Source organism: Arachis ipaensis, chromosome B3 (assembly GCF_059453495.1).
Source record: "Arachis ipaensis isolate K30076 ecotype BB chromosome B3, ASM5945349v1, whole genome shotgun sequence".
In the NCBI taxonomy this organism is placed as follows: domain Eukaryota; kingdom Viridiplantae; phylum Streptophyta; class Magnoliopsida; order Fabales; family Fabaceae; genus Arachis; species Arachis ipaensis.
The window spans coordinates 81,687,052-81,699,151 of record NC_142438.1 but is presented as its reverse complement, the minus strand read 5'-3'; positions in this window follow the sequence as shown (position 1 = coordinate 81,699,151).

Below are 12,100 nucleotides of genomic sequence, written 5' to 3'. Positions count from 1 at the left end.
ACGCAATTGGGAGCGTGCCAATTGGACTTCTGTAGCTCTAAAAAATCCATTCCAAGTGCAGAGAGGTCAGAATCCAACAGCATCAGCAGTCCTTTTTCAGCCTGAATCAGATTTTTGCTCAGCTCCCTCAATTTCAGCCAGAAAATACCTAAAATTATAGAAAAACACACAAACTCATAGTAAAGTCCAGAAATATGAATTTTGCCTAGAAACTAATGAAAATATACTAAAAACTAACTAAAACATACTAAAAACTACATGAAATTAACCCCAAAAAGCGTATAAAATATCCGTTCATCACAACACCAAACTTAAACTGTTGCTTGTCCCCAAGCAACTGGACAAATAAAATAAAATACAAATAAGTCAAGAAGCAATAATTTCTCAGAGATTTTGAGTGAAGCTCAGATTCTAATTAGATGAGCGGGACTAGTAGCTTTTTGCGTTTGAACAGTTTTGGCATCTCACTTTATCCATTGAAGCTCAGAATGATTGGCATCTATAGGAACTTAGAATTCAGATGGTGTTATTGAGTCTCCTAGTTCAGTATGTTGATTCTTGAACACAGCTACTTTATGAGTCTTGGCCGTGGCCCTAAGCATTTTTTTTCCAGTATTACCACCGGATACATAAATGCCACAAACACATAATTGGGTGAACCTTTTCAGATTGTGACTCAGCTTTGCTAGAGTCCCCAATTAGAGGTGTCCAGAGTTCTTAAGCACACTCTTCTTTTTGTTTTGGACCTTGACTTTAACCGCTCAGTCTCAAGTTTTCACTTGACACCTTCACGCCACAAGCACATGGTTAGGGACAGCTTGGTTTAGCCGCTTAGGCCAGTATTTGATTCCTTTAGGCCCTCCTATCCACTGATGCTCAAAGCCTTGGATCCTTTTTATTACCCTTGTCTTTTGGTTTTAAGGGCTATTGGCTTTTTCTGCTTGCTTTTTCTTTCTCTCTCTCTCTTTTTTTTTTCTGCAAGCTTTTGTATTCACTGCTTTTTCTTGCTTCAAAAATCAATTTGTTTATGATTTTTCAGATTATCAAATAACATTTCTCCTTTTTCATAATTCTTTCAAGAGCCAACATATTAAACATTCATAAACATCAAATTCAAAAGACCTATGCACTGTTCAAGCATTCATTCAGAAGACAAAAAGCATTGCCACCATATGTAAATAATTAGAATTTTTCTTATTAAAAACTCGAAAAATATTGCCTGCTTATTCTAAAGAAAATCTGCTATTTTATTCATGTTTAATGATGATGAGAAAAATAAATTATAGCTTAATTGGAGATAAAATCAAAATATAGATACTAATTACTACTATATAACTTCTAAGGTAAAACTCAAATAAGAACAATTATCACAGAGTTAAGACTAAGATTAGAACTTAACAACCTTGACTTTGGGAAGTGGATGCCTCTTTAGTCTGTGGAGTGCTTGGTCCTTTAAGAGATAGCTTCTGACGCTTTAATTCCTTCAGTTCACGCCCTTGCTCTTCTTGTTCTCTGAGCAGTTTGCAGAGTATGGTATTTTGATTTTGCTGTTCTTCCTTTATTTGATCCATAGCTTCTTGTAACTTGGTAACAGATGCTTCAAGATGTTCCCAATATTCAAATTGGGGGATTTCCGGGAGGAATTCCTGTGCCCCCCTCTTAATGGGGTTATCCTGCACTTGCTGTTTTTCCATTGTGGTTTTAGTGATTGGTTGCTCAACTGAGATATACTCCGTTATTCTCATCCTCACTCCAGCATCTTTGCAGAGCATAGAGATTAAGCTTGGGTAAGCCAACCTTGTATCCTTGGAGTTCTTGTTTGCAATTATGTAAAGTTTACATGAAATCAGTTGATGAACTTCCACTTCTTTTCCCAACATAATGCAATGGATCATCACTGCTCTCTTAATGGTGACTTCAGAGCGGTTGCTAGTGGACAATATAGAACGTCCAATGAAGTCCAGCCATCCTCTGGCGACTGGTTTGAGATCTTCTCTCTTGAGTTGATTTGGGATGCCCTTGCTGCTGGTGGTCCACCTGTTCTCACCATTCTCCTATTGAAGGAGTCTGGGTCATCTTTCAGCTGAGGTAGCTTAAAGATCTCCCTGATTTTGTCAGGGTGGATGTGAATAATCTTTCCTCTGACCAAGGTCCGATAGTCATAGAGGCCAGTTCCAGATATTCTCTGCCTGTCTGTTTGCAACAGATTAGCTTAGAATTCCTGAACCATATTCCTTCCCACTTTTGTTTCAAGATTAGCTAGGATTTCCCAGTTCCTGTTTCGAATTTGCTCTTATATCTCCAGATATTCATCTTCTTTCAGATCAAATTTGACTTCCGGGATCACTGATCTTAGACCCATTATTTTGTAGTAATGGTCTGAATGTTCTTTGGTTAAGAACTTCCCTTGATTCCAAAGTGGCTTTGGAATACTCTCTTTCTTGCCTCTTGGAGTGGGTTGTTTTCCTTTAGGAGCCATGATCTTAGTGGTTATGGTTTAGTGATCACGGATAAACACACCAAACCTAGAGGTTTGCTTGTCCTCAAGCAAAAGAAAAGAAAGGAGAGGGATAGAAGGAGAGCTAGTGTCGAATGGTGGATGAGAGGAGGGAGGCCGAATGTGGCTTTAAAAGGGAGGGGGTGGGTTTTCAAAAATTTTAAAAGGATAAGATAGAGGATATGATTTATAAAAGATAAGTATGATAAGAAAAACATATAAAAATTTGTGGATGATATTTGGAAAAGATAATTCTGAAATTTTTTTTATTTTGAAAAAGATTTTGAGTTTTTAAAAATTTGAAAAAGAGTTGGATTGGATTGAAAAAAAGAGTTGTGTTTATGGATTAAGATACATTTGATATTTTTGAAATAGGGATTTTAGAAATTAGGGTTAAAAAATTTTTTTTTTGGAATTGAGAGTTTGTAACATGTTTATGCAAGAAATTATGAATTGAAACATGAAAATTAAAATTAAAATGAAAAATGTGAAGTGAAAACGAATTTATCTCCTCCCCACCATCCTGGCATTAAACGCCCAAATGCTGCTTCTCCTGGGCGTTCAACGCCCAGCTGTTGCTTCTTTCTGGCGTTGAATGCCAGGAACTCCCTTTGTCACTGGGCATTTTTCTGAACGCCCAGGATGCTATAAATCTGGCGTTAAACGCCCAGAAGCTGCTTCTTTCTGGCGTTTAACGCCCAGATGGCTATTTTTATTGGCGTTAAACGGCCAATAAATGCTCCTTTTGGGCGTTTAACGCCCAGTTGTGCCTCTTACTGGAGTTTTCTTGCCAGTGAGCTCTTTTTCTCTATTTTGTGTGCTGAATCCTTCTGTAATCCTGTGAACCTATGCAATTGACTTTTTACCATATTAAAATTGAACTTATATGCTCTAAAAATAAATAAAATGAAGAATAGGGCAAAATAACAAAAAGAGTTTTGCCAATGGCTGGGTTGCCTCCCAGCAAGCGCTTCTTTATTGTCTTTAGCTGGACTTTGCTGAGCTTTTAAACTAGCCTCAGCCTTGAGCACTCTTGCTCAACATTGCCTTCAAGATAGTGTTTGATTCTCTGTCCATTAACAATGAACTTCTTATCAGAATCAATGTCTTGAAGCTCCACATAACCATATGGTGATACACTTGTAATCACATATGGTCCTCTCCACCGGGATTTCAGCTTCCCAGGGAATAGCCTGAGCCTAGAGTTAAACAGCAGAACCTTTTGTCCTGGTTCAAAGACTCTTGATGACAGCTTTCTGTCATGCCACCTTTTTTATTTCTCCTTATAAAGCTTGGCATTTTCGAAAGCAGTGAGTCTAAATTCCTCTAGCTCATTTAGCTGGAGTAAACTTTTTTCTCCGGCTAATTTGGCATCAAAGTTCAGGAATCTGGTTGCCCAGTAAGCCTTATGTTCCAGTTCTACGGGCAGATGACAGGCCTTACCATACACAAGCTGGTATGGAGAGGTCCCTATAGGGGTATTGAATGCTGTTCTGTAAGCCCACAGAGCATCATCTAAGCTTCTTGCCCAATCCTTTCTACGGGTATTTACAGTCCGTTCCAGGATTTTTTTTAGTTCTCTGTTAGAGACTTCAGCTTGCCCATTTGTTTGTGGATGATATGGAGTTGCCACCTTGTGGCTAATCCTATATCGGACCATGGCAGAGTAAAGCTGTTTGTTGCAGAAGTGAGTGCCCCCATCACTGATTAGTACTCTAGGGACACCAAACCTGCTGAAGATATGTTTCTGGAGGAACTTCAGCACTGTCTTAGTATCATTAGTGGGTGTGGAAATGGCCTCTACCCATTTGGATACATAGTCAACTGCCACCAGAATGTAAGTGTTTGAGTATGATGGTGGGAAAGGGCCCATGAAGTCAATTCCCCATACGTCAAACAACTCAATCTCCAGGATCCCTTGTTGAGGCATGGCGTAACCATGGGGCAGATTACCAGCTCTTTGGCAACTGTCACAGTTACGTACAAACTCTCGGGAATCTCTATAGAGGGTAGGCCAGTAGAAGCCACATTGGAGGACGTTGGTGGCTGTTCGCTCACCTCCGAAATGGCCTCCATATTGTGATCCATGGCAATGCCATAAGATCCTCTAAGCTTCTTCTCTAGGCACACACCTACGGATTATTCCGTCTGCACATCTCTTAAAGAGATAAGGTTCATCCCACAAGTAGTACTTTGCATCAGTGATTAATTTTTTCTTTTGCTGCCTGCTGTACTCCTTGGGTATGAACCTTGCAGCTTTATAGTTTGCAATGTCTGAAAACCATGGTGTTTCCTTAATGGCAAACAGATGCTCATCTGGAAAGGTCTCAGAGATCTCAATAGAGGGGGGAAACTCCCCTTCTACTGGTTCTATCCGGGACAGATGATCAGCCACTTGGTTCTCTGTCCCTTTTCTTTCTCTTATTTCTATATCAAACTCTTGCAGAAGCAACACCCATCTTATGAGCCTGGGTTTTGAATCCTGCTTTGTGAGTAGATATTTAAGAGCAGCGTGGTCAGTGTACACAATCACCTTTGATCCCACTAAGTAAGATATAAACTTGTCAATGGCATAAACCATTGCAAGTAGTTCCTTTTCTGTGGTTGTGTAATTTTTCTGGGCATCATTTAAAACATGGCTAGCATAATAAATGACATGAAGAAGCTTGTCATGTCTCTGTCCCAGTACTGCACCAATGGCGTGGTCACTGGCATCACACATTAGTTCGAATGGTAATGTCCAGTTTGGTGCAGAAATGACTGGTGCTGTGACCAGCTTAGCTTTCAGGGTCTCAAACGCTTGTAGACACTCTGTGTCAAACACAAATGGCGTGTCAGTAGCTAGCAGATTGCTCAGGGGTTTTGCAATTTTTGAAAAATCTTTTATAAACCTCCTGTAGAATCATGCATGCCCCAGAAAGCTTCTGATTGCCTTAACATTGGCAGGTGGTGGTAATTTTTCAATCACCTCTACCTTAGCTTGATCCACCTCTATTCCCTTGTTCGAAATTTTATGCCCAAGGACAATTCCTTCAGTCACCATAAAGTGACATTTTTCCCAGTTTAAAACAAGGTTGGTCTCTTGGCATCTTTTTAGAACCAGTGTCAGGTGATCAAGACAGGAGCTGAATGAGTCTCCATATACTGAGAAGTCATCCATGAAGATTTCCAGAAATTTTTTCACCATATCAGAGAAAATAGAGAGCATGCATCTCTGAAAGGTTGCAGGCTCATTACACAGCCCAAATGGCATCCTTCTGTAAGCGAACACTCCAGATGGACATGTGAATGCTGTTTTCTCTTGATCCTGGGGATCTACTGCAATTTGGTTGTAGCATGAATAGCCATCCAAAAAGCAGTAATAATCATGACCTGCTAGTCTTTCTAGCATCTGGTCTATGAATGGTAAAGGAAAATGATCCTTTTTGGTGGCTGTATTGAGCCTTCTGTAGTCAATACACATGCGCCACCCTGTAACTGTTCTTGTAGGAACCAGTTCATTTTTTTCATTATGAACCACTGTCATGCCTCCTTTTTTGGGGACAACTTGGACAGGGCTCACCCAGGAGCTATCAGAAATAGGATAAATAATCCCAGCCTCTAGTAATTTGGTGACCTCTTTCTGCACCACTTCCTTCATGGCTGGATTTAGCCGCCTCTGTGGTTGTACCACTGACTTAGCATCATCCTCCAATAAGATCTTGTGCATGCATCTAGCTGGGCTTATGCCCTTAAGGTCACCTATGGACCACCCAAGAGCTGTTTTTTGTGTCCTTAGCTCCTGAATTAGTGCTTCCTCTTCCTGTGGATTTAAAGTAGAGCTTATGATCACTGGAAAAGTGTCACCTTCTCCCAGAAATGCATATTTCAGGGATGGTGGTAATGATTTGAGCTCGGGTTTAGGAGGTTTTTCCTCTTCCTGAGGAAGTTTCAGAGGCTCTTCCATTTCCTCTGAATCCTTCAAATCAGGCTGAACATCTTTAAAGATGTCTTCTAGCTCTGATTTGAGACTCTCAGCCATGCTGACCTCCTCTACCAAAGAGTCAATAAGATCAACTTTCTTGCAGTCTTTTGGTGTGTCTGGATGCTGCATGGCCTTGATAGCATTTAACTTAAACTCATCCTCATTGGCTCTCAGGGTTACTTCCCCCTTTTGGACATCAATGAGAGTTCGTCCAGTTGCTAGGAAAGGTCTTCCTAGAATGAGAGTAGCACTCCTGTGCTCCTCCATTTCCAGCACTACAAAGTCAGTGGGAAAGGCGAATGGCCCAACCCTGATAATCATGTCCTCAATCATGCCTGATGGGTATTTAATGGAGCCATCAGCAAGTTGGAGACATATCCGGGTTGGTTTAACTTCTTCAGTTAAACCAAGCTTTCTGATAGTGGATGCAGGTATTAGGTTGATGCTTGCCCTAAGATTGCATAAAGTTGTCCTGGGATCTTTAAGCTTTTCTGGAAAGCTTTTCAGAATGACTGCACTGCATTCTTCAGTAAGGAGAACTCTTTCAGTTTCTCTCCAATCCTTCTTATAACTCAAGATCTCTTTCATGAACTTGGCATAAGAAGGTATTTGCTCAAGTGCCTCTGCAAACGGAATCTTTATTTCAAGAGTCCTGAGATAATCTGCAAAGCGAGCAAATTGCTTATCTTGCTCCTCTCGGCGGAGTTTTTGAGGATAAGGTATCTTGGCTTTATATTCCTCAACCTTAGTTGCTGCAGGTTTATTTCCTACAGAGGTGGTTGGAGAAGCCTTTTTAGAGGGGTTGTTATCAGCACTTGTGTATGTATGATCCCTCACTGGCATTTGAATGCCAGGAGTGGAAGCTGGAGTGACGTTAGACGCCAACTCCTCATCTGTTCCTGGTGTCTGAACGCCAGAATTGTGCTTCCTTTGGGCGTTCAACGCCAATTCCTTGCTTGTTTCTGGCGTTGAACGCCAGGACTGAGCATGGTTTGGGCATTCAACGCCAGCTTTCCACCCAATTTCTGGCGTTTGAGTGCCAGAATTATTCCTCTCCGGGCTCTTACTATCCTCAGATAGATTTTGAGTAGTTTGCTCATTTCTTGGCTTCCTGCTACCTTGAGGTGAGGCATCTAATGTTTTCCCCTTCTTAATTGAACTGCTTGACATTCTTCTGTTATTTGTTTTGACAGCTGCTGTTTTGTTTGCTTTAATTGTACTTTCATATTTATATTAGCCATTCTTGTCTCTTGTAGTCTCTCCTTGAATTCGGCTAACTGTTTTGTTAGAAAATCCAATTGCTGATTAAATTCAGTGGCTTATTCTGCAAGACTGAGTTCAGTAGTCACTGTTTTAGCCTCTTCTTTCATGAAAGGTTCATTGCTTAGGTATAGATGTTGATTTCTGGCAACTGTATCAATGAGTTCTTGAGCTTCTTCAATTGTCTTTCTCATGTGGATAGATCCACCAGCTGAGTAGTCTAGAGAAATCTGAGCTATTTCTGTAAGCCCATAATAGAAGATGTCTAACTGCACCCACTCAGAAAACATTTCAGAGGGGCATTTTCTTAGCATCTCTCTATATCTCTCCCAGGTATCATAAAGAGATTCATTATCTCCTTGTTTAAAGCCTTGGATGTCCAGCCTTAGCTGTGTCATCCGTTTTGGAGGGAAGTATTGATTCAGAAATTTTTCTGACAGCTGTTTCCATATCCTTATGCTAGCCTTAGGTTGGTTATTTAACCACCTCTTAGCTTGGTCTTTTACAGCAAATGGAAATAGTAATAATCTGTAGACATCCTGATCTACTTCCTTATCATGTACCGTGTCAGCAATTTGTAAAAACTGTGCCAGAAACTCTATAGGTTCTTCCTGAGGAAGACCAGAATACTGGCAACTTTGCTGCACCATGATAATGAGCTGAGGATTCAACTCAAAGCTACTGACTCCGATGGAGGGTATACAGATACTACTCCCATATGAAGCAGTAGTGGGATTAGTATATGACCCTAGAGTCCTTCTGGACTGTTCATTTCCACTTAGGTCCATGATGGAGAAAAGGGAATTAATATGAATAGCAAATAGAATATATTTTTATTTTTTTTTATTTTATTTTTTTAAAAAAAACGAATAAATAAAAAAAGATAAAATTTTGAAAATCAAATAAGATAATTAGAAATTAAATATAGATCTCGAAAATTAAGAACAAAAAATTTAAAACCAAAATAATTACTTAATTAAGAAGATTTGAGAAATTTTGGATATGGTTTTTGAAAAGGAGTTTAAATTTGAAATAAAAAAATCTGAATTTTAAAAGTACTTTTCGAAAGTTTGCTTTAAAATAGAGATAAAAGATATTTTTGAATTTAATAAGGAAAGAGAAAAACAATAAAATGGCACAAGATTTAAAAATTTTTAGATCTAATGCTCCTTGTTTTCGAAAATTTTGGAGGGAAAATACCAAGGAACACCAAACTTAAAAATTTTAAGATCAAGACACAAGGAAAACTCAAGAACACCTTGAAGACTCACAAGAACAAAAAGAATATGAAGATAGAACACCAAACTTAAAATTTTTAGAAAACCAAAATAAAATTTTCGAAAACTAAAGAAAAATTAGCAAGAAAACACCAAACTTAAAGTTTGGCACAAGATTTAATAGAAAAATTATTTTTGAAAAAGTTTTAAAAAGAAAAACTTGAATGGGCAACTATTCCCAAGAAAATAGACACATTCAAAAAATGCATGAACCAATTGGAGAAGAAGTATTTTTGAAAAATTTAAGGAACACAAAAAGCATGCAATTGACACCAAACTTAAAACATAAAACTAAACTCAATTAGAAAAACTCAATTATATAAAAAAAATAAATTTTCGAAGAAAAATTTTTGAAAAAGAAAATAAGGATTCTAAAATTTTAACAAGAACAACAATAAAATACTAAAAGATAAATCACAGATTAATAAAGAAAAATAAAAAATTTTGAAATATTTTTGAAAAGAAAGTAAAAGACTCTGACCCAAAAGACAAAATCTTCCTAATCTAAGCAACAGGATAAACCGTCAGTTGTTCAAACTCGAACAATCCCCGGCAACGGCGCCAAAAACTTGGTGCACGAAAATGTGTATGTCAATGTCAATATTACTATTGCTCACAAATTCGCACAACTATCCAGCAAGTGCACTGGGTCGTCCAAGTAATACCTTACGTGAGTAACGGTCGAATCCCACAGAGATTGTTGGCTTGAAGCAAGCTATGGTTATCTTATTATTCTTAGTCAGGATACCAACAACAGTGTTTTGTAAGTTCAATTGTAAAAAGCAAAAAGGCATAAAATAAATACTTATTGTGCAATAATGGAGAATATGTTGGAGTTTTGGAGATGCTTTGTCATCTGAATTTCAACTTTTCTCTTTTACTCCTCTACACACACGCAAGGCTCCTTCCATGGCAAGTTGTATGTAGGGTGTCACCGTTGTCAATGGCTACTTCCCATCCTCTCAGTGAAAATGGTCCAAATGCTCTGTCATAGCACGGCTAATCATCTGTTGGTTCTCGATCATGTCGAAATAAGATCCATTGATCCTTTTGCGTCTGTCACTACGCTCAACAATCGTGAGTTTGAAGCTCGTTACAGTCATTAAATCCTGAATCCTACTCGGAATACCACAGGCAAGGTTTAGAGTTTCCCGATTCTCATGAATGCCGCCATCAATCCTAGCTTATACCACGAAGATTCTGATTAAGAAATCTAAGAGATACTCATTCAATCTGATGTAGAACGGAGGTGGTTGTCAGGCACACGTTCATGGATTGAGGAAGGTGATGAGTGTCACGGATCATCACCTTCTTCATAGTGAAGCGCGAATGAACATCTTAGATAGGAACAAGCGTGTTTGAATGGAAAACAGAAATAATTGCATTAATTCATCGAGACGCTGCAGAGCTCCTCACTCCCAAGAATGGAGTTTAGAGACTCATGCCGTCAAAAGGTATAAAGTTCAGATCTAAAAATGTCATGAGGTACAAAATAAATTTCTAAAAGTTGTTTAAATACTAAACTAGTAACCTAGGTTTACAGAAAATGAGTAAACTATGATAGATAGTGCAGAAATACACTTCTGGGGCCCACTTGGTATGTGCTGGGGCTGAGACTTAAGTTTCTCACGTGCCTGGGCTGTTTCTGGAGTTGAACGCCAGGTTGTAACCTGTTTCTGGCGTTGAACTCCAACTTGTAACCTGTTTCTGGCGCTGAACGCCAGACTGTAACATGGAACTGGCATTGAACGCCAATTTATGTCATCTATCCTTGACCAAAGTATGAACTATTATATATTTCTGGAAAGCCTTGGATGTCTACTTTCCAACGCATTTGGGAGCGCGCCAATTGGACTTCTGTAGCTCCAAAAAATCCATTCCGAGTGCAGAGAGGTCAGAATCCAACAACATCAGCAGTCCTTTTTTAGCCTGAATCATATTTTTGCTAACCTCCCTCAATTTCAGCCAGAAAATACCTGAAATTACAGAAAAACACACAAACTCATAATAAAGTCCAGAAATATGAATTTTGCCTAGAAACTAATGAAAATATACTAAAAACTAACTAAAACATACTAAAAATTACATGAAATTAACCCCAAAAAGCGTATAAAATATCCGCTCATCATTGGTTCACCTTCATTATCGACTCCCTGATTAGGGGAAGAACAGAGATCCTCTTCCCCTCCAGAATAGCCCATAGTAACACTGCCACCCGGACTCTTATATCCGTGGCATGCTGATGTGAGAACTTTAGTTGATATAGAATTTCTCAATTGAAATCTCGTTGCAAGTATAGTTCTAAACCAACAAAGAATCCTGACATGCAAAAAATATTGGTTTTGTCACAAGTACAAACCCCAATGAAAATTAACCGAAGTAGTTAGACTCCGAGTCGTCTCACAAGGAATTGCAATGAAATGGTCAATTATTGGCTATGAAGGAACAAGGGGTTTGATTTATAAAAGGGTAATAAAATAAATGACAATAAAAGTAAATCAAGAATTAATAAAGGCAAGGTAAAGAACTCTTGGCTAGACATAGGTAATTGAGATCACCATCCTTGTGTACAAACCATGTATTGACAATTATGAGGAACCGAGCTCATTAAGTCTACTTACAAAAGCCTTAAGTACGTAATATCTACTCCTAGGCTTGAAGTACGTCAAATGGCTTGATCAACATCAATCCATAAGTCCTAACCAAGCTACCAATTAACTTAATAGTAGGCTAGAGCCAATGGTTATCAAATTGACCACTAAGGGTTTTCAAATCACTAATTCAATGAGACCCAATGACTCAAGGTCACTCAATTCCCTTAGCCTAGGCCAAGAGTAAAAAAAACTACTCAAAAACTAGAGAAAACATTTCATCAAACATCTAGAGTGCAATAAAAGGAAACATCATAAATTGCAAGAATCAATAAAATCTACCAACTACCAATTGTAAGAAAAGCAAGATCACAACTCAAATCAACAATAAAAGAACATCAAACATTAAATTACATTAAAAGAGCTCCAAATCCAACAAGAGTTCATTAACATAAAAGAGGCATAAAAGGAAAATTAACATGAAAGCTAAGAGAATCAAAGTGTAGAAGCA